General features: G+C 33.6%; 1 pseudogene; it reads left to right on the forward strand.

The window, feature by feature from the left end:
* Positions 1 to 1792: 1792 nt before the first annotated feature.
* Positions 1793 to 16047, forward strand: LOC127812760 (putative cellulose synthase-like protein H3; annotated as a pseudogene).
* Positions 16048 to 17699: the final 1652 nt, after the last annotated feature.

Below are 17699 nucleotides of genomic sequence, written 5' to 3' on the forward strand. Positions count from 1 at the left end.
TTTTCTACCAATTTATCATGTATATATATATATATTATATCTATTATATGTAAAATGGGTAAAGAGAGGAAGTAAGGGTAGCAGCATGAGCAACAGTGCGTCCCCTCCCTTGCATCCGTTTCTCCCTCTCTTCTTGGAGTAGCAATAAGGTGTGCGGCTTCATTTTTTATTTCCATAGCTTTGCACAAGCAAGAGTTAAGAAGATCTAAGGTAAGTTCTTTTCCTTTTTGTTTCGTATCTAAGTTCTCATTCTTTTCCCCTTCAAATGCAAATTCTTAAACCCATTTCTTATTCCAGAAATTTACGCCTTGCATCTCGTATATTTGAAACCCTTATTTTCGGATTTCAGAATGTTTGTGCTTAGAGCTATTAATTTTCGACCAGATTATGCATATTATACATTTTGGGATATAACTTTCTATTGTTAAATCCATTTTGAAATTCATTTGCTTCTCTGTAAACAAAGACATCATAGGATTCATTTGAACATATTACTTGAGTTATTTGGCTAAGTTTTGAGCCTGAAATGGTCTTGTGAAATACTTGTCTGAATCTAGAACTTCTTTGTTTTTGTGTAATTTGACCTTACTGTATACCTTAGCCTATAACTTTTTGTGCTTATATTAGAATAGAGATCCGTTTATAGTTCTATAAACTAGACTTTCTAAGCTTCATTTTGGTATATTATTTGCATTATTTGGCTTCAGTTTGAGTCTGTAACGGCCCTGTTAATCTTTACCAAAAAATCTAGACATTTTACTATTGTGAGTTTTGTCTTGCTTCGATTTTTGTAGAATAACTTTTTATGGTTATTTTCAATTAAGAATCCGTTTGTTGTTCCAAAAACTAAGGTTCCTGAACTTCAATTTCAACATATCATTTGTGGTACTTGACCAAATATTGAGCTTGAATCAGGCTCGTAAAAATCTATCAAAAATCTACAATTTATCCCTTTTTGTGTTGGCTATTCTTCCTATTGTTGAGATGATGATTCTCACCTATTTTACCATGTATAATCTTTTTGATCTCATCATTTTTCTTGAATAATTGAATGAATCTTTTGAAAGCCAAATGGGGTCTTGTATCACCCTATATTTCTTCGGGAATGATGTTGTATCTACCTTTGGGATTAAGAATCTATGAGTATTGGGCTTTGGTTGTCAACCGATCGTGCCATGGTTGTTGACCGTCGGATGTACGGGCGCTAGCTATCGACCGTTATGACAAGGCTGTTGACCGTTCTTGAGTCTTAGGCCCTAGTTGTTGACCATTGAGGTGTTCTACCAATCGTTTTCGTTTGCTTTATGCTTCAAAATCTTGCCAATTCTTGAGTATTCATCTCTTGGTTCCTCATTAAGGTTAAATATTCTTGAGGGTAGAAGTGTACTCATGGGTATGATCCTGAGTGTGTGAACATATGCATGGAGAATATATTAAGACTATGTTTTTATGATTATATGTGCTATGGCAAAGAATGAATGTTAAGGCCTTAGGTTGGACTATAAATGGGCCTTAAGGACTATATGATGCAGATATTCAGGGTTTGTATTTATTGTCGTGGTTGATCGTGTCTTGAATCTCCAATCATGAGTATAAAAATGAAAATGGCATATGAATATGGATAAGCATTTGCATAATCATAGTGGTGTGAGTAGCATGTGATCACGCATGAAATTATACATATTTATAGATTAAGTTTGTATACATGATAAATAGTTAGTACATTTATTATTTTACGCTGTGGCTATGACCGCATTGAAGGAAAAAAGGATATCCATATTATTGGTGGGCGATGTGTGGGGGTACTGCTACTAGACTACTTCAGGTAATGGCCTAGCAGGATAGGTGTGCACTACACGAGTGTTGACCTCTGCGTTAGGCGGGAACATTACTAACGGACCATGTTGGTGATGTCCGGGTGGGCTAGGCGTGTGTTTTCAAACAGAGGGGCCGATATTCATGATTTGTGTATATTGATAATTGTGAGCCTTAAGGGTTGTTTATATATGGTTTGAGCATATTGGTAATGAGTGAGCCCTAAGGGTCGTATGCATATATTTTAGCACGTACATGTGTTGCAAAGATGACATGAGGTATAGCATGGGGGCATATTGTTGTGAGGTATAATATGGATTTACGTGTATGATGTACATGGTTGTGTGATGTTGTAAAGTATAACATGAGCATATAGTGTTGTGCATTATGGCATGGTCACTTCTTATGTAATGGGTAATGTAATTTTATCTTGCTTCAATTTCCTATTGCCCCTTATTTATTTCATTTATACTTGTTGAGCCTTGTGGCTCACCTTACTTTAACATCGAGATCTCTGTACACGTCTAAATTCAACTTCGAGCCCCACTAAACTCCCCTTCTACCATGGTTTTGCCCTTATTTGGAATGACAAAAACAAGCAAGTGAGTCACAAGGCTCAACAAGCATATATATATATAACAAGAGGAATAAAGATAAGATAGATCTATAAACACATACATAATACAAAAATCAATGGAATAAAGATAAGATAGATCTATAAATGCATGCATAATACAAAAATCAATGGAATACTACTACCCAACATTTAAAGACAAAGCTTTTGATCATGCCTTCTTAATCAATAATACCTCAATAATTGATATTTCTTTGCTTAACAACAGGGCACACATTTAACTCATAGAGTAACATTCGCACAATTTACATAATGACATAATACCCTTTTTCCATACCTGACTCATAGCACAAGAACTCACCAATTCATACTCATGCATTATTTATATAATGATAGAAATACATGCGCCACATTAGCCCTCTAGGTCTCCACATCCATGTGACTATATATAGATATATCAAAATTCATCACCCACCCACAGTGGCGAGAGCATCACCTACTGGATTTATGGCCACCTCACTCGTGTCAGGCACTTAATGGGATATCTTGTCTCACACTTGCATAACTTAGCCGTACCTCCAAAATAATAATAAGAGGCACAAAGATAATGGTAGTAATGCATCACACATGAGATCCCATGGACATGCCAACCAAGAACACTCATTAACAACTTCCCAAAATGTGATTATTATGCTTAATTTGGATTGAGGAAAGCCTTAACCAACTCAAAAAATAACCAAAGTATATGATTTTATATATCAAATCGAAGCCCAAAAAGTCTAGATTATGACGCTTTAAACAAATCTCAATTTGGACTTCTAAATCAAAAGTTATCGTCAAAATAGTACAAGGTGCGCAATGAGTTTCTGTTTGGGCATGTTTCGAAATATAGAGTGCATGTTTCGAAATATAAGTTTTTGTTTGGGCATGTTTAGAAATATAGAGTGTATGTTTTGAAATATAAGTTTCTGTTTTGGCCATGTTTCAAAATATAGAGTGCATGTTTCGAAATATAAGTTTATGTTGGCCATGTTTCAAAATATAAAGTGCATGTTTCGAAATATAAAGCCTAAAAAATCGACTAAACTCACACAAAATCGAAAACCTATGAATGACAAACTCCCAAAACGACCACAAACAAAACCCTAACCCCTAAGTTGTCATTCCTTGAATAAAAGATAGGGAAAACAAGCCCCATAGAACCCAAAACAAGACTCAATGATACATTTGAAGGAAATCTGCGAGATTTGAGAAAAACACGGAACTAATACATTTAACTACAAGTTTTCAAAAACCACCAATAAAGAGATGATATACCTTGCATTAAAAGATAGGAGAATAGGGGACGAAAGCTTACATTTTGATGAAAAAGCCCAAGAGAAGAAAAAGCACTCCAAGAGCTCGAAATCTTCCTACTTGAGAGCTTGATGCCAACACACCAAATGGAAGAAGAAGAGAAGAAGAAGAAGATGAAGGAAGTTGCCGAGAGGGAGTAAGAAATGGAGAGAAAGAGAAGAAAAATGTTGAAAGAAAAGAGAAGATGGGGGACAATGGGCTCCACGCGCATCCTCCACCCACCCGTTCTTCCAAATTTCCAATTTTACCCCTCACACATAACACACACACCCAACTTACTCATGCCCTTAATGGGCATTTCTCACATCTTTTCATTTCTTTTTTCCCTTTATTTAATTCAACCTAACATTTATATACATAGGCTAAGCCCAACTCAATACTTCAATTCATTTAGGCCCAACTAAAATAGGACCCAATGGACTTACTTTGTAATGGCTCGCCTCCCGAAGCCCCTGTACACAAAGAGGATCCGTGAGAGGGTTATTAATTGAATTATATAGAATAATGCACAAGTCAAAACCCCTACACAACCCTTATTAAAACCATAACCTTTTTATCACATAACATTTCACAATCATCCTTACATAACCATTCACAACATGAGTCCACCTGAGATTACATAACATACACCTATCTAAAGAACATAAAAGCATTATCCTGATCGAACACAACGACACTCAGGACCAAGTTTTACGAGAACTCTACACTTGCTATCACGACTTGACAATCTTTGCCTAACCCCGCTGGATTTTTCGGCCAACACAGGCTTTTCTTATACTTGGAATGATGGTCAAACAATGGGTAAGTCACAAGACTCAACAAGCTCAAGAGAGAAAGGGCAGCTGGTTAAGGATAAAATCTTCCCCAACATCCCATGCAACTTATGTCAATGCAGCAACATACCATGTCATGCTCAATACTTGCCTTATCTCTAAGTGCATAAACATAAAACAAACCGCACATAGAAGGTCCTTGGGGCCCACATAAGATACACACAATGACACCCAAATCCCGCATACAAACTTGTTAGCAACCCATTATAGGCTACCGTAATATCAATTCTAACATACCAACTTATTATTTAATTTGGCTTTTCCGGTTATAACATGTCTTTTCCTGTCATTAACATTATGTATCATAACATATCATAACTTGATGCTGCCATAGCTCTCTCCATGGGCTTATGCACTGATGTGGGCCGCACCCACCTCTCAGAGTCACTCATCCTCACCATGCAATACAACAAATAAGAAATGCAATGGCATCTGTAATATAAACGTGATGACAAGGCTCCCATAAACCAAGCATCAGGCCATGCTATGGCCACATAGGAACACACACATGCAAAATGCTCTAACTGCATATGCTCGCCTAAGGTACCCAAGTTGGCTCTTAGACCAACCGGGTCATGTTAATGTGCACACATCCCTTCACACATAAAGCATGTCCCCCAATTATTGCAACCAAATCCCTATGCAACACACAACATCATGATATGCACAAACCAAGCCGGGTAGCTGGCAATACCATTTCTCCTGGCCCGTCTATTGCTTATAATCATAGCTGATAATTGGTGCCCATACATCCAGTCATCGGCTGCCACGACCCACGGTTGATAGTCAGTGACTTTATACCCCATACCCTTAGACACACTTAGACAACGTTAAACTTATCCACTTTTAGGCTTAACATTTCCTAAGCTTTCCTCATGACTTTTCATGCACCTGGCATCATACATATCAACACATCATTCTTGTTCTCTTCTTTTATCATACATAAGAACCTGTCTCGACATACATATAGCCATTTCACCTTTCTCATTAAGACTCTTAACATAACCCAATAAAACTACAATTAACTCTCCTAAGAACCTAGCTTCAATGGGTTCAACATCAATCTCAAAGAAAGTGAAGCGGTATAAAGTCCCATGATGGACGTGAGAAACGACACCAATACATCATTTATTTTACTCATTCCATCCACAATCGACTTATTACTAATATAAAAGTCATGGAATGGTGCCACACGGATTTACATTATTAGTGCGTGGAACCGAGTCATGGTAAGGGATGGAATAAATTATAGAAAACTATGGAGACGCGTATAGGAAATTAAGATCATAAAGTGAGGGTTAAGAGTTTGCCTTTAAATGGTCGATTTATGCCTTTTCTACACTCTCGATGCGAAGTAAAATGTTCTAAAAAAAATAGTACAGATACGACTCATAATAATCAGATTTGACTGCATAAAATATATAATCTAATCGTAAAAAATTCATAAACTAGACATACAACGCTTCTAATAATTTTACTTACTTATCTGGCTACTTTAACTGTAAAATAATCCTAAAATATCTCAATTTCTTCATATTTTCCCCCAATCTCTTGCTATCACGCCCCCACTCCTTTTTCACTTTTCTTTTCCATTTTCTACTCGTGGAATGGCCTAATTCGGCCTTAAAAATGAAGCAAAACAGAGGCTTCTCTAGTAAAGAAAAATGGGCGGCTGAAGCCGTGCCACATGGCGTCTCTGCAGCCACGCATGGCTACCACCACCCTAGACAAACGACACCATTTTTGGCATCTAAGGGCGATAAAAAATTGGCTGGAATTCCCTCGTGCGGGATCGACCCCTCGCTCACCACCCTTGCACACGCGGACGCGACCAGCTGGTGACTGCACTCTCACCCTGCAATTAAAACACAAAATAAAACACAATAAAAATTTTATATTTTTTTTTATTTATTTAGGCGAGAGGTTTATACTCGTCAGTGTACGAGTGCAGTTGTAGTTCAAATTTAAATTTATACTTTCTGGATAAGTCCAGGTCGTCCACTGAGAGATTTATTTATGGCAAAAGAAAAAAAAGAATGTCACACAAGCACACACGCATTTGGATAAATTGGCAACAAGGTTTTTTATGATTTTTTAAACAACAGATACTAGGAAATAAATTAAGGCAGTAATTGAAATAAATACTTTAAGTGAGAATATAAAATTGGATAGTACTTGAGTTAAGACAATTTCAGTGCCAACCCGTTAATTCCCAAATTTTAGCATAAAAGATTAGCAACATTAATTTAATTTCAGATATGAGGGTTTGTTATTAAATGCAATTAGAGATGATGATAGTTCTAGGTTAAGCAATCCCCATACATGATATGCGGGATTCTAATTTAAGCAACCACCATAAATTCAATTGCAATTAATACACAAAACAACTAAATTAATCATCCGGGTTTGGGTATGATAGCGTTTCCAGTTCTAGTAACTCTCATACATGGCATGAAAGCTCTAAGTTAGGCTTACGCTCCAATCCAAACCTAGTGATTTTTCAATAATCAAAACACACTCATATTGAAGTTTAAACCAATATTACTCATTTAAAGCGTAGCTTTCTTTGGGAATCATTGGCGTTGGACACTGTCCTTGCCTTAACCCAAGATTAGATTTAACTACTCATTTCCATTTAAAAGTTAATTGATATGAATTTAAATGACGTAATTTAAATAACAGAATTTAAATGACAAGAAATTTTAAAGGCATAAACTAACCGGCCATTTAGGCGGTGGATAATTAAATAACAAGAATTAAAATTGCAGAAATTTTAAAGGCATAAACTAACCGTCCATTTAGGCGGTGAATAATTAAATGACAAGAATTAAAATTGCAGAAATTTTAAAGGCACAAATTAACCGGCCATTTAGGCGGTGAATAATAAAGTAATAATAAATGACATAAGAATTTAAAAGAAGAAAGGAAGGAAGTAAGATCACAAGAGAGAATACTAAAGAAAAGGGGAAAGAACAAGAACAATTCTCAAAGAGAGAATTATAAGGAAACAACTAAACTTTGATTCAAGAATAATAATCACACTTACAAATGCAATCAAGTGATCTATTTATAGGCCACAAGATGCAATACAAACCACACAATTTCAATTATTCAACTAGACATAATTATATCTAATGGGCACTCACACACTTAAAGTTAAATGGATTTTAGCTATAATACACACCTAATATTAAATGAATTTTAGCTAAAATACATACCTAATAAAACATTCATAAAGTTAAATGGATTTTAGCTATAATATCCACCTAATAGTTAAATGGATTTTAGCTAAAAAACACACTTAATAAAGCTCTCACATAAAAAATAAAAATAGATTTCTATAAATTGGTTTTTAATCTTCATTAGGATTAAAAATAATCCTTGGGCCTTCTCCAAATAATATCTTCCATGGGTTGCTCAAATTGGGCCTTAATTCTTCATGGGCTTGAATTCTTCATGGACTTTAATTTTTCATGGGCTTGATTTCTTCATGGACTTGAATTCTTCATGGGCTTGATTTTTCCATGGGTTTGATTTCTTCATGGACTTGAATTCTTCATGGACTTTAAGTCTTCATGGGCTTGAATTCTTCATGCCTAAAAAAAAAAAAAAATAATAATTTAATGTTATTAATAAATTATATATTATATATGTATTACACATGGCACATATATATATTATATTATATTATATATATATATTACATGCATGCATATAATGATGTATATGTATTATATATAATTTTATATATTATTATTATTATTATTAAATTTTACTTTAAAATTTCATTTCATTCATTTTTCAATTTAAACTTGCATATAACCATAAAATATATATTAATATCTAATTTAAACTATTTTTAAGATCAAAAGAAGGGTATAATTATAACAAAATTTTTATAAAATTAACCACTAATCAGCTGGGCTGGTTGCTCCCCTCATTAAGTACACGCCCTCCATTAATTATAAAGAGACCTCACGGCCCTTTCCCAAAATTACACCAGCGCTTAGAACTTCCGAGATCTACACTTACACCCTAGATTAATAATTACACCTATACTTGAATTTATCGAATATTTTCCTATTTCCTTAAAACTATATAATTAATATTTTTTCTTAAATTTTCAAATATTCAATAATTACTTCAAACATCAAAATTAATAATTCTTATTAATCTCCAAAATTTCTTGCCCCAACCCACTTTAATTCCTATAAAAATAAACCCACCATCTATCACATGGCTTAGGCCAAAAATCAATAGCTCAATTCAATTGGACTTTTTCCCGCACAAAATAATATTTCCAACCTCCAATTAATAAAAGCAAAAATTAAATACCCACATCAAGATACCAATAAACTCCTAGACCCACTAACGGGTCATTACACTACTTGCCAATGCCCGCCCCATATCAGCTCAACTTGTGTGTAAAAAAAAATAATAATTAATAGTAAATTTGTGCAATTATGGAATCACCTTTTTTTGTTTTTTAATCAATTAGGTTATATGGGAAAACAAGGGTTCATATGATGAATCAGTGCCACATCTTATCGATATCTCCGTAGAGAAACGCCTCAATCACCCACATAATTTCAAAGCTGGCACCATGAATGTGCTTGTAAGAATTTTGATTTGATTTTTTGTTATATAGAATTGTTTTATCCAAAAAGAAATAATTTATAAGAACGTTCTTTTATTTTATTACTTAATTATTGATCTAATATCATCATTTATATTGTGACATTAACAGTCTCAGGAGTAATGACAAATGCTTCAATTATGTTAAATCTATACTGTACAGTGATGCCTATGTAAACAATTGTAAAATTATTCTTCATGCAATGTGTTTGTTGATGGGCATCAAGAATAAAAAGATTGTGGATTTGTTCAATCTCCACAATACTTTTATAGTGGATTGAAGGATGACCCATTTGGAAATTGATTTGAGGTTTTCTCTCAGGTATGTATTTTTTTTTTTCAAATATATATACGAAAGCAATTTTTTTATACTAAATTACACTTTGACATCCCTAAAATTTTGTTAAATTATAATATGTACTATCCAGATTTTAAAAATCACGTGACTTCCCTATTTATTATATAGATGTTAATAGGGTTGTAATCAAGTCGGGCCTCACTTCGGTGAGCTCAGACTTAGCTCGATGAGTAATTGTATAGGCTCGAGCTCAAGCTCGGCTCGAGCCTTAAAGCCCAACTCAAACTCGGCTCGGGTTTGACTCATGAACAAGCTCTACAAGGGGCTCGGAGTTACAAACGACAAATGAGTCGATGTTGGAGGCATTTGGTAGTCGAAGAAAGCGATGAATCAGTAGGAGGTCACACTCCAATTGGTCAAAGAATATAGACAATAGTCTGTTGGTTGCCGCAACCAGTGAAGAAGAGGAGAAGTTGTCGTCATTGGTGGTCCCTAGGCCAAAAAGAGAAGAAGAATGTTATCTCTGATGCTGTGCTATACCTGTTGGAGAAAGAAAAAAAAGAGGAATAGATGGGTGATGAAGGGAAGGGAAGGGAAGGGAAGAGGAGAAGAGAAGAGAAGAGAGAAAAAGAAATGGGTTTCTTGAAAACCCAGCCCCATTAAATCAATCACCTGCATGTACACATGATATATATTATATATAGATATAATAATGATATGTATACGTAGTTATGTAAATAATATATTTATAAATTATAAATAAATTTATTAATATATTTATAAACTATTTATAAATGAGTATGTTTTCATGAGTTAATTACGAACTTCTAATCGGACCTGCTCACGAATTTTTAATCGAGCCAACTCGTAAGCTAACGAGTTGAATTTTACTGAGCTCAAACTTGATTCATTTACTAATCGAGATTTAAAGTTAAGTTTAAACTCGACTCGTTTAACTTAATAAACGAACTCGAATGAGATTTTATCAAATCAAATACCAAGTCGAGGCCAAACGGCTCAACTCATTTGCAACCCTAGACATTAAGAAATCCATATAAATACATAAATTTTCTGGAGTATTTGTGTGTGATGTAAATCTAATGACATTGAACAATTTGGTATAACTTTTAAATGCTACAATCAGTTAATTAATCTAATATTTGAAATATGAGAGGTATTCATTATATTTATACAAGATTTGAAAAGTGAACCATATGTGTTATCTTTTTAAAAGTTTTAATTTGCTTCCATTGTTTTACAAACCAAAATGAATGAAAAATCCCATCTCAAATTTATTTCCTAGAAATCATTTCCAACTAAGCCTAAACTGTTTTCTTTGGGATGTGTTGCACCGTTAGTACTTGGGATATGGAATTGTGGGGATTCAAGGACCCTTCTACCAAGGAACAAACTGCTTTCACAGGAGAAAAATTATTTATGGCTCGTCACCAAATGACAATCGAATCAATGGTGAGAAACATGGGCGGAGCTAGGATACTTAATTAGTGAGAGGTGAACAATTAATTAGCGAGGTGAACAATAATGACCAAAAAAAGGGTAAAATTTAAAGTTATATAATAATTATTTATATTAATAAAAAAATATTATAATATGACGTCAAAATATTATATCAAACATCATTATAGTATTCTTACATAAACTCAAACACATGTTTCTTAAAAAATTATTTAGTTTTAAAAGCAAAAATATTGTACTTATATTTAGATCTTCATAAAATCATAGATGCTCTCGTCCAGTCTTCATATTCTGAATTCGACGATCAGGATCAACCACCTGATACACTCGAATCTCTATGTTTAAATTTTCTGTTAAACTCAAATCATGCGTATATACATATATATCATGGATATGTACTGAAAAAATAAAAATAATTACTAAAAATTCTAAAAAACTTACTTTCTTATAAATTGAGACCACTTTCATTGTGAAAATACTATTAGATCGAAGATCAAACGATTAGATTTTATAAAATCAATGATTTATAGATGTATTCTTGAGAGAAAATAAAAATGAGAGACATTGGAAAAATAGTTTGGGTTTCAAGTTTTCAGATTTTCGGCTAAATGGTAGAACCGTAGAGGAGATGGAGGAGAAGAGAGATTAGTATTGATAAAATTTATAATAAATATAATTTTTAATTTTATTAAAGTGGGGGAGGAAAGAGTTTAGTGGAAGACATTTAAAGTGAATATAATATTTAATTTGGTTCGATGGGGGCGGCTTTTTCAGATTGGGAGGGGGGGGGGGGGGAAGAGATTGAAAATTAATATAATATATATATATATATATTCTCAATTTTATCTAATCTTGGGGGCTGTCGCTCTCCCCTTCCCACGGTATAAATCCGCCCCTGGTGAGAAATCATCTACTTCAATATTATGTAATAGAAATAATATAACTCTTAACACCTACAATACTTTTGTAATAATTTATTCCTGCTCTTGTGGATAGCGAAGTTGAAGAACATTGAGGCATTGAAGAGCATTTATGGAAGCTCAATGAAACTCACCACATCAGTTGCTGAGATCCTGTCAGGCTTGACGACTAGCACTTCACATGACGATTTGTTGGGTTCTATCGAGGCAGCTCACGCTGTTTCTGGTTGTGGCTACGAGTGTGGCACCACATGAGGCAGAGAGGTGATGACTTCTTCTTTGCCTTATTGCATCCATTTCAATTCTCACTCATTGTTACGTCATTTGATACTACTTTTTAGAGTAATTAAGTTAACATTTTCTCTCCGAAAATAGACCTGAAGACGTTAAGTAATTATTGTAAAGTGTATAAAAGATTTTAGAGATTTTCAAATGACAACTCTTATGTTGCCTGATGCAGAATGCGTGAGGGGGGTGGGGATGGAGGCTTGCCTTTCATTTTGTCGGGCAACTAACGAAATCACATGAATGTAATTAGACAAGATTGATACAACTAGGAAGTGAATTGATAATATTAAAGTTTTCAAAAAGAATCTAAAATTCAGACAAAAATATGATATTTGTGCCCTTTTTAACAGGTTGGACGGATGTACGGGTCGACAGCAGAAGACATTCAAACTGGGATTTGCATCCACGGGAAGGGTTGGAAATCAGCCTACTGCACGCCTGACCCACCTGCCTTCTTGGGCTGTGCACCCTCTGGTGGCCCTGCAGCCATGATCCAACATAAGAGGTGGGCCACTAGGCTCCTTGAATCTACTCACCCTTACGCCAAGAGGGAGGCTCCAGTTTCGACAAGGTCTGGCTTACTTATACATCCTTTTTTGTGGGGCCTACGATCCGTTCCCGAACTCTCTTACGCTGCTCTGTTGGCCTATTGTATCATCGCCGACACTTAAGTTGCGTTCTCTTTATTGTTTTCAAGTCATTTTTAATTTTTAATTTTCTAAAATAATGAAAACGCGTTCTCTTTCCTGTTTTTAAAAATATATTTTTTAAAACAAAAAAAAATTATAAAAAAAACTCAAAACAACAAAAAGTTGTTTTGAGTGTTTTCATCTAAAACAAATTCAAAACTCAAAACATATTTATTTATTCATATTTTATTATTATAATAGGAAAAAATATTATAAAATTTATTAACTTTAAAATCTATATATATTTTTAATAATATATTAATATTAAATATTTATAATTTACTTAATAATCAAATTTATTGAATAAAATATCATTAAAAAAATATTTTCAAAATTTCAAAGAAAACGCGATTTCTAATTTTCTGTTTTGAAAAATAATTTTTCAAAATAACAAAAAGAACGCATTTTCAATTTTCTAAAAACAGATTACCAAAACAAAAAACTGAAAATAAATTCAAAACTCAAAATTGAAAATTAAAAAGCAAAGAGAACAAACCCTTATTTTTTGCCCAATGTACGTGTCTAGGGACTAGAAGATATATATTATAGTACTACATTATTAGAGTAATTATGTGTTATTATGTATATAGAAATTTTGAATATATATATGATAGTAATCTATCTTTTGCTTTAAATTGATCAAAAATAACTTATGATGATGTGAATAATATATAGCTGCAACATTCAAATAAAATTTATTTCAATTTCCTCTCTCTAAAATAAATAATTTACTTTTACACGTACTCTAACATTATACTTATGTCCAAGTCATATTTTTTTATGATTTTATATTACATAATCTAACAATTGAAAACAAAATATCAATAATGATATTGATGGTAGTGTTTAAGAACAATTACCATCTCTCCACATCTCTGCTTCAATGTGAGTAGGGCTGGCAATAAGTCGAGCTAGGCCCAGCTTGAGTTCAGCTCGATTGATTTTAGCTTGGCTCGTAGCTCGGCTTTAGCTCGATATGAGCTGATTTTCTTAGCTTGAGCTCGGCTCGATGATGACTATGAGCTGGCTCGGCTTGAAATTGACTATTATTTTACTTTTATGTATATATATATTTAAATAATATATGCGATATATATAATATATATTTAAGTAATATATTTATAAAATTATTAAGTATATATTTATATTATTGAGTATTAAGTAATAAATATTTTTTATTTAATAAATTTATAAAATTAATATATATATATATATAAGTATATCGAGCTAACTCGTGAGTCAAATGAGTCGAACTAATGGTAGCTCAAGCTTGGCTCATTTACTAAATGAGCCAAATATTTGAGTTCAAACTTGGCTCATTTGTATCATGAGCTAGTTTATTGAGTCAATTTTCGAATCGAATCTTGAGCTAGCTCACGAGTAGCTAGGCTCATTGCTAGCCCTAAATGTGAGCATTTGTAAAAGAATGGTGGGGTGCTCTTGGGGCACATCTCTACTGGCAAAGAAAAATCTTTTGAGTGTTGCTCTTTGAGCTCCAAATCTCGTGTTCGAGCCCTAGTCAGTAAAGGCATATCCTCGATTTATCTCTTCATTGTAGCTCCAGGGGTAAGATGGCTAAAGACGTCAGTGATGGAACGTAAATTCAAAAAAAAAAAAAAAGGTGGGACTAGTTCTTCCAATATAATCTTTAACGTTTAGGTTAATATAATAAATGAACAATAAATATATATTGACACTATAAGATTTTTGATTCATAGTGGGAGTTTCATCCTTTAGATAAACAAAATGAGATAGTATATATGTTCAACGTTATGTTTAAAATTCCCAAAAACTAATAATCTTAAGTTGTAGGCAAATCTCTTAGACTAGATAAAGATAACACCAAATTTGAACTTTTTGGAGATGAAGTGAGATAAGATGTTTGAAGTTATCTCTAATACTCTCTTGTTTGATTATTTGAAACAGAGAAAAATACATCGGACCAGATAGACTTAGAGTTAACGAAGACTTAATCAAGCTTGATAGACTTAGCAAACTCGTCAATGTAGATAGAAATAGTTTTTTTTTTTGGATTAAGATTCGGGAGTTAGATTTTGTAAAATTATCCTTTTAATTTGAGTTGAATAAGAAAATATGTGTCAAACGAGATTAATTATTTCATTTCTTTGGGTACTTCCCCATCAAATATATTCTAAGAATAGTCTACAAAATGTGTCAAAAATTGCATTGTTGTAAAACTAATGCTAACTATCGGCAACGATTATTAAATAACATCGTTTATATTTATTACATGTTATTTTTAGAACTTGATATTTTTTATTGGTTAATATTATTGTAATAAATAGATTTGTCTTAACTTAACACCAACTAACATAAAGTACGTACAAAAATGTTATTTTGACACTGAATTGCTATATTAATTTCTCATTACACTCAACATTGATATATTATGCATTCACCTCTACACTAAACTAAATAATCCTACCCATCCCATCAAAATTAAGTGTCACCCAAAGTGTAAAATTAAAGCGTCCTGCTTAACTAACATTTCTGCAAAAAGTTTTAATCTTAAAAATAAGTTATAAGGAATATACACTATTTAAAAATGATATTAGTTGGTCTGGCCATTAATTATATTTAGTTGGCCTGGCCATGCAGGTGAGAGATCCAGGCTTCTTGATAACCAGCTTCTTCTTCTTCATTTACAACTTCTATACTCTATCTGAGTACTTGCGAATTGGCCTGTCAATCTGCGCCTGGTGGAACAATCAGAGAGTGTCAAGGATGGCCGCCATGAATGCCTGGTTCTTTGGAGCCTTGAGCGTCGGCCTCTCGGAATCTCGGACACTGTCTTTGAAGTCACCCAGAAAGAACAACCAGGTACTGGCGACGATAAGGATGCCGACGCCGGGAGGTTCACATTCAATGACTCCCCAATATTCATTCCCAGCACCACCGTGTTGCTGGTGGTGAACCTGGTCGCTCTGGCCGCTGCAGTGCTAGGGTTCCGTCCTGCTTGCCGCGGAGACAGGTTCGGGACTGGGAGATTGTTTGCAGCGTCTGTGTGGTGGTGCTTCTCTGGGCGTTCTTGAAAGGCTTGTTTGGGAGAGGGAAATACGGGATTCCATTGCCGATCATCTACAAGTCAGCGGCTTTGGCAACATTGTTTGTGCAGTTAAACAAAATGGACTCCTCTAGTTGAGTCTTTTGTGATGATTTGCTATGGTTGTTCGGTATGTTTGAATAAATTAATTGATAGTTTCACTTTTCAGTGCTGGCCGGCGTTACAAAGGTTTTCATGGAAAGTCGTCTTGTTTTCATTTTGTTGAATTGTTGATATATATATATTTGTGAAGCATGTGGTTATATTACAAAAATGTCAAAAAAAAAAAAATGAAAACTGAAATCATTTTGATGTGATCTATCTCAAAAAAATGAAAATGAAAATTGAAAATACTAAATTCATGTTATGGGTCAAAAAAATTATTGGTAAACTACTAAGAAAATGAAAGTGAAAACTAAAAAATATTAAAGTCATGTTGTGGGTGAAAAAAAAAATTATTGATAACCCTACAATCAATCATTCGAACATTACAATTATTGATTTTAAATTTAATATGAATAATTTAATTAAACATTAAAAAATCTAGTCATCGAATTACCATCTGTCGCCTACAACTCGACGAATTTGGCGTGGAGGTGATAAAATTCACCAAACTTCATGTGGGTCGCCCTGAAAATGACTAGAAAACATTCAAATCTGGTTATTAGACTCACTTGTCATTGGAAAATTCAATGGTAAGGTGCACTAATCGGGCATGGTTGCAGTGTTGCCAAATCTATTACTATAAAGAGCTTGAAGCTCGTTGGATTTGGTGAGTTCACCATGAAAATAATTGGATCTATTAATCTAGTCATTAGAGCCACTCTTAGTTAAAAAACCAACTAGTTAGGTGTAGTGGTGAACCATGGCTGCAGTGTCACTAATTAAATCTGCTGCCATGAGTCTAAAACTCGCCAAACCTAGTGAGTTTGTCGCGAAAATAGTCAATTATGGTAAAGTTTCAAGAGCTGCTTGTTGCCAGAAATACCAATGACACTAAGTGCAATTGTAAGTTGGATCCATGGGGTGGTCGTACTTGGTTTGGTAAAACTGCAACCATGTCAAAACTGCTAAATTTGTCGCGCTAAAAACATCATCGAAAACAAGAGCTAAGTTGCCGGTGTGGCTTTAATTAATGCAAGGTTGCTAGAAACTTTGTGATGTTAACCCTACTCAACAATTACAAGAAATGAGGCCTTCTTGGTTGGGTGGGGATAAAGGGAGAAGATGATGATAACTTTTGGGTAAAAAAATGATAACATGGAAAGAGAATGGGTTTTAAACCCATTCTATTTTTTTCATTTCGTTTTAAAAGTTGTCAGTCAAAAATAGAATGTAAAAACCAACAATACTTCTATTGTTTTCATTTCAAAATTTTAAAATAAAACAAAAATTCTAAAAACCACGATGTTTTCAAACAAGCCATAACTTTTTCCTTTGAAGTCATAACATTGCTATGGTTACTCTGATCCAGAGCCGACCCAATAAAATTGGGGGTCTTAGATAAAAAAATTTGTCGAGCCATTTTCTAGAATATTAATTTTTTTTATAAAAAATAAATAATACACATTGAGCTAGCAATGGTTAAAAATTAAAAAATAGAGAAGCGAAAATAAAAAAATTATTATTAAAAAAATAATATATATTATAAATTTTTAATAATAATATCAATTCAATTCGATTATTTCTAATAAACTGAACTTTTGCATACTTCTATTCATCTCATCGCTTGCTTCTCTCTCTTCTCTTCT

This window comes from Diospyros lotus, chromosome 11 (genome assembly GCF_014633365.1).
Source record: "Diospyros lotus cultivar Yz01 chromosome 11, ASM1463336v1, whole genome shotgun sequence".
Lineage (NCBI taxonomy): Eukaryota > Viridiplantae > Streptophyta > Magnoliopsida > Ericales > Ebenaceae > Diospyros > Diospyros lotus.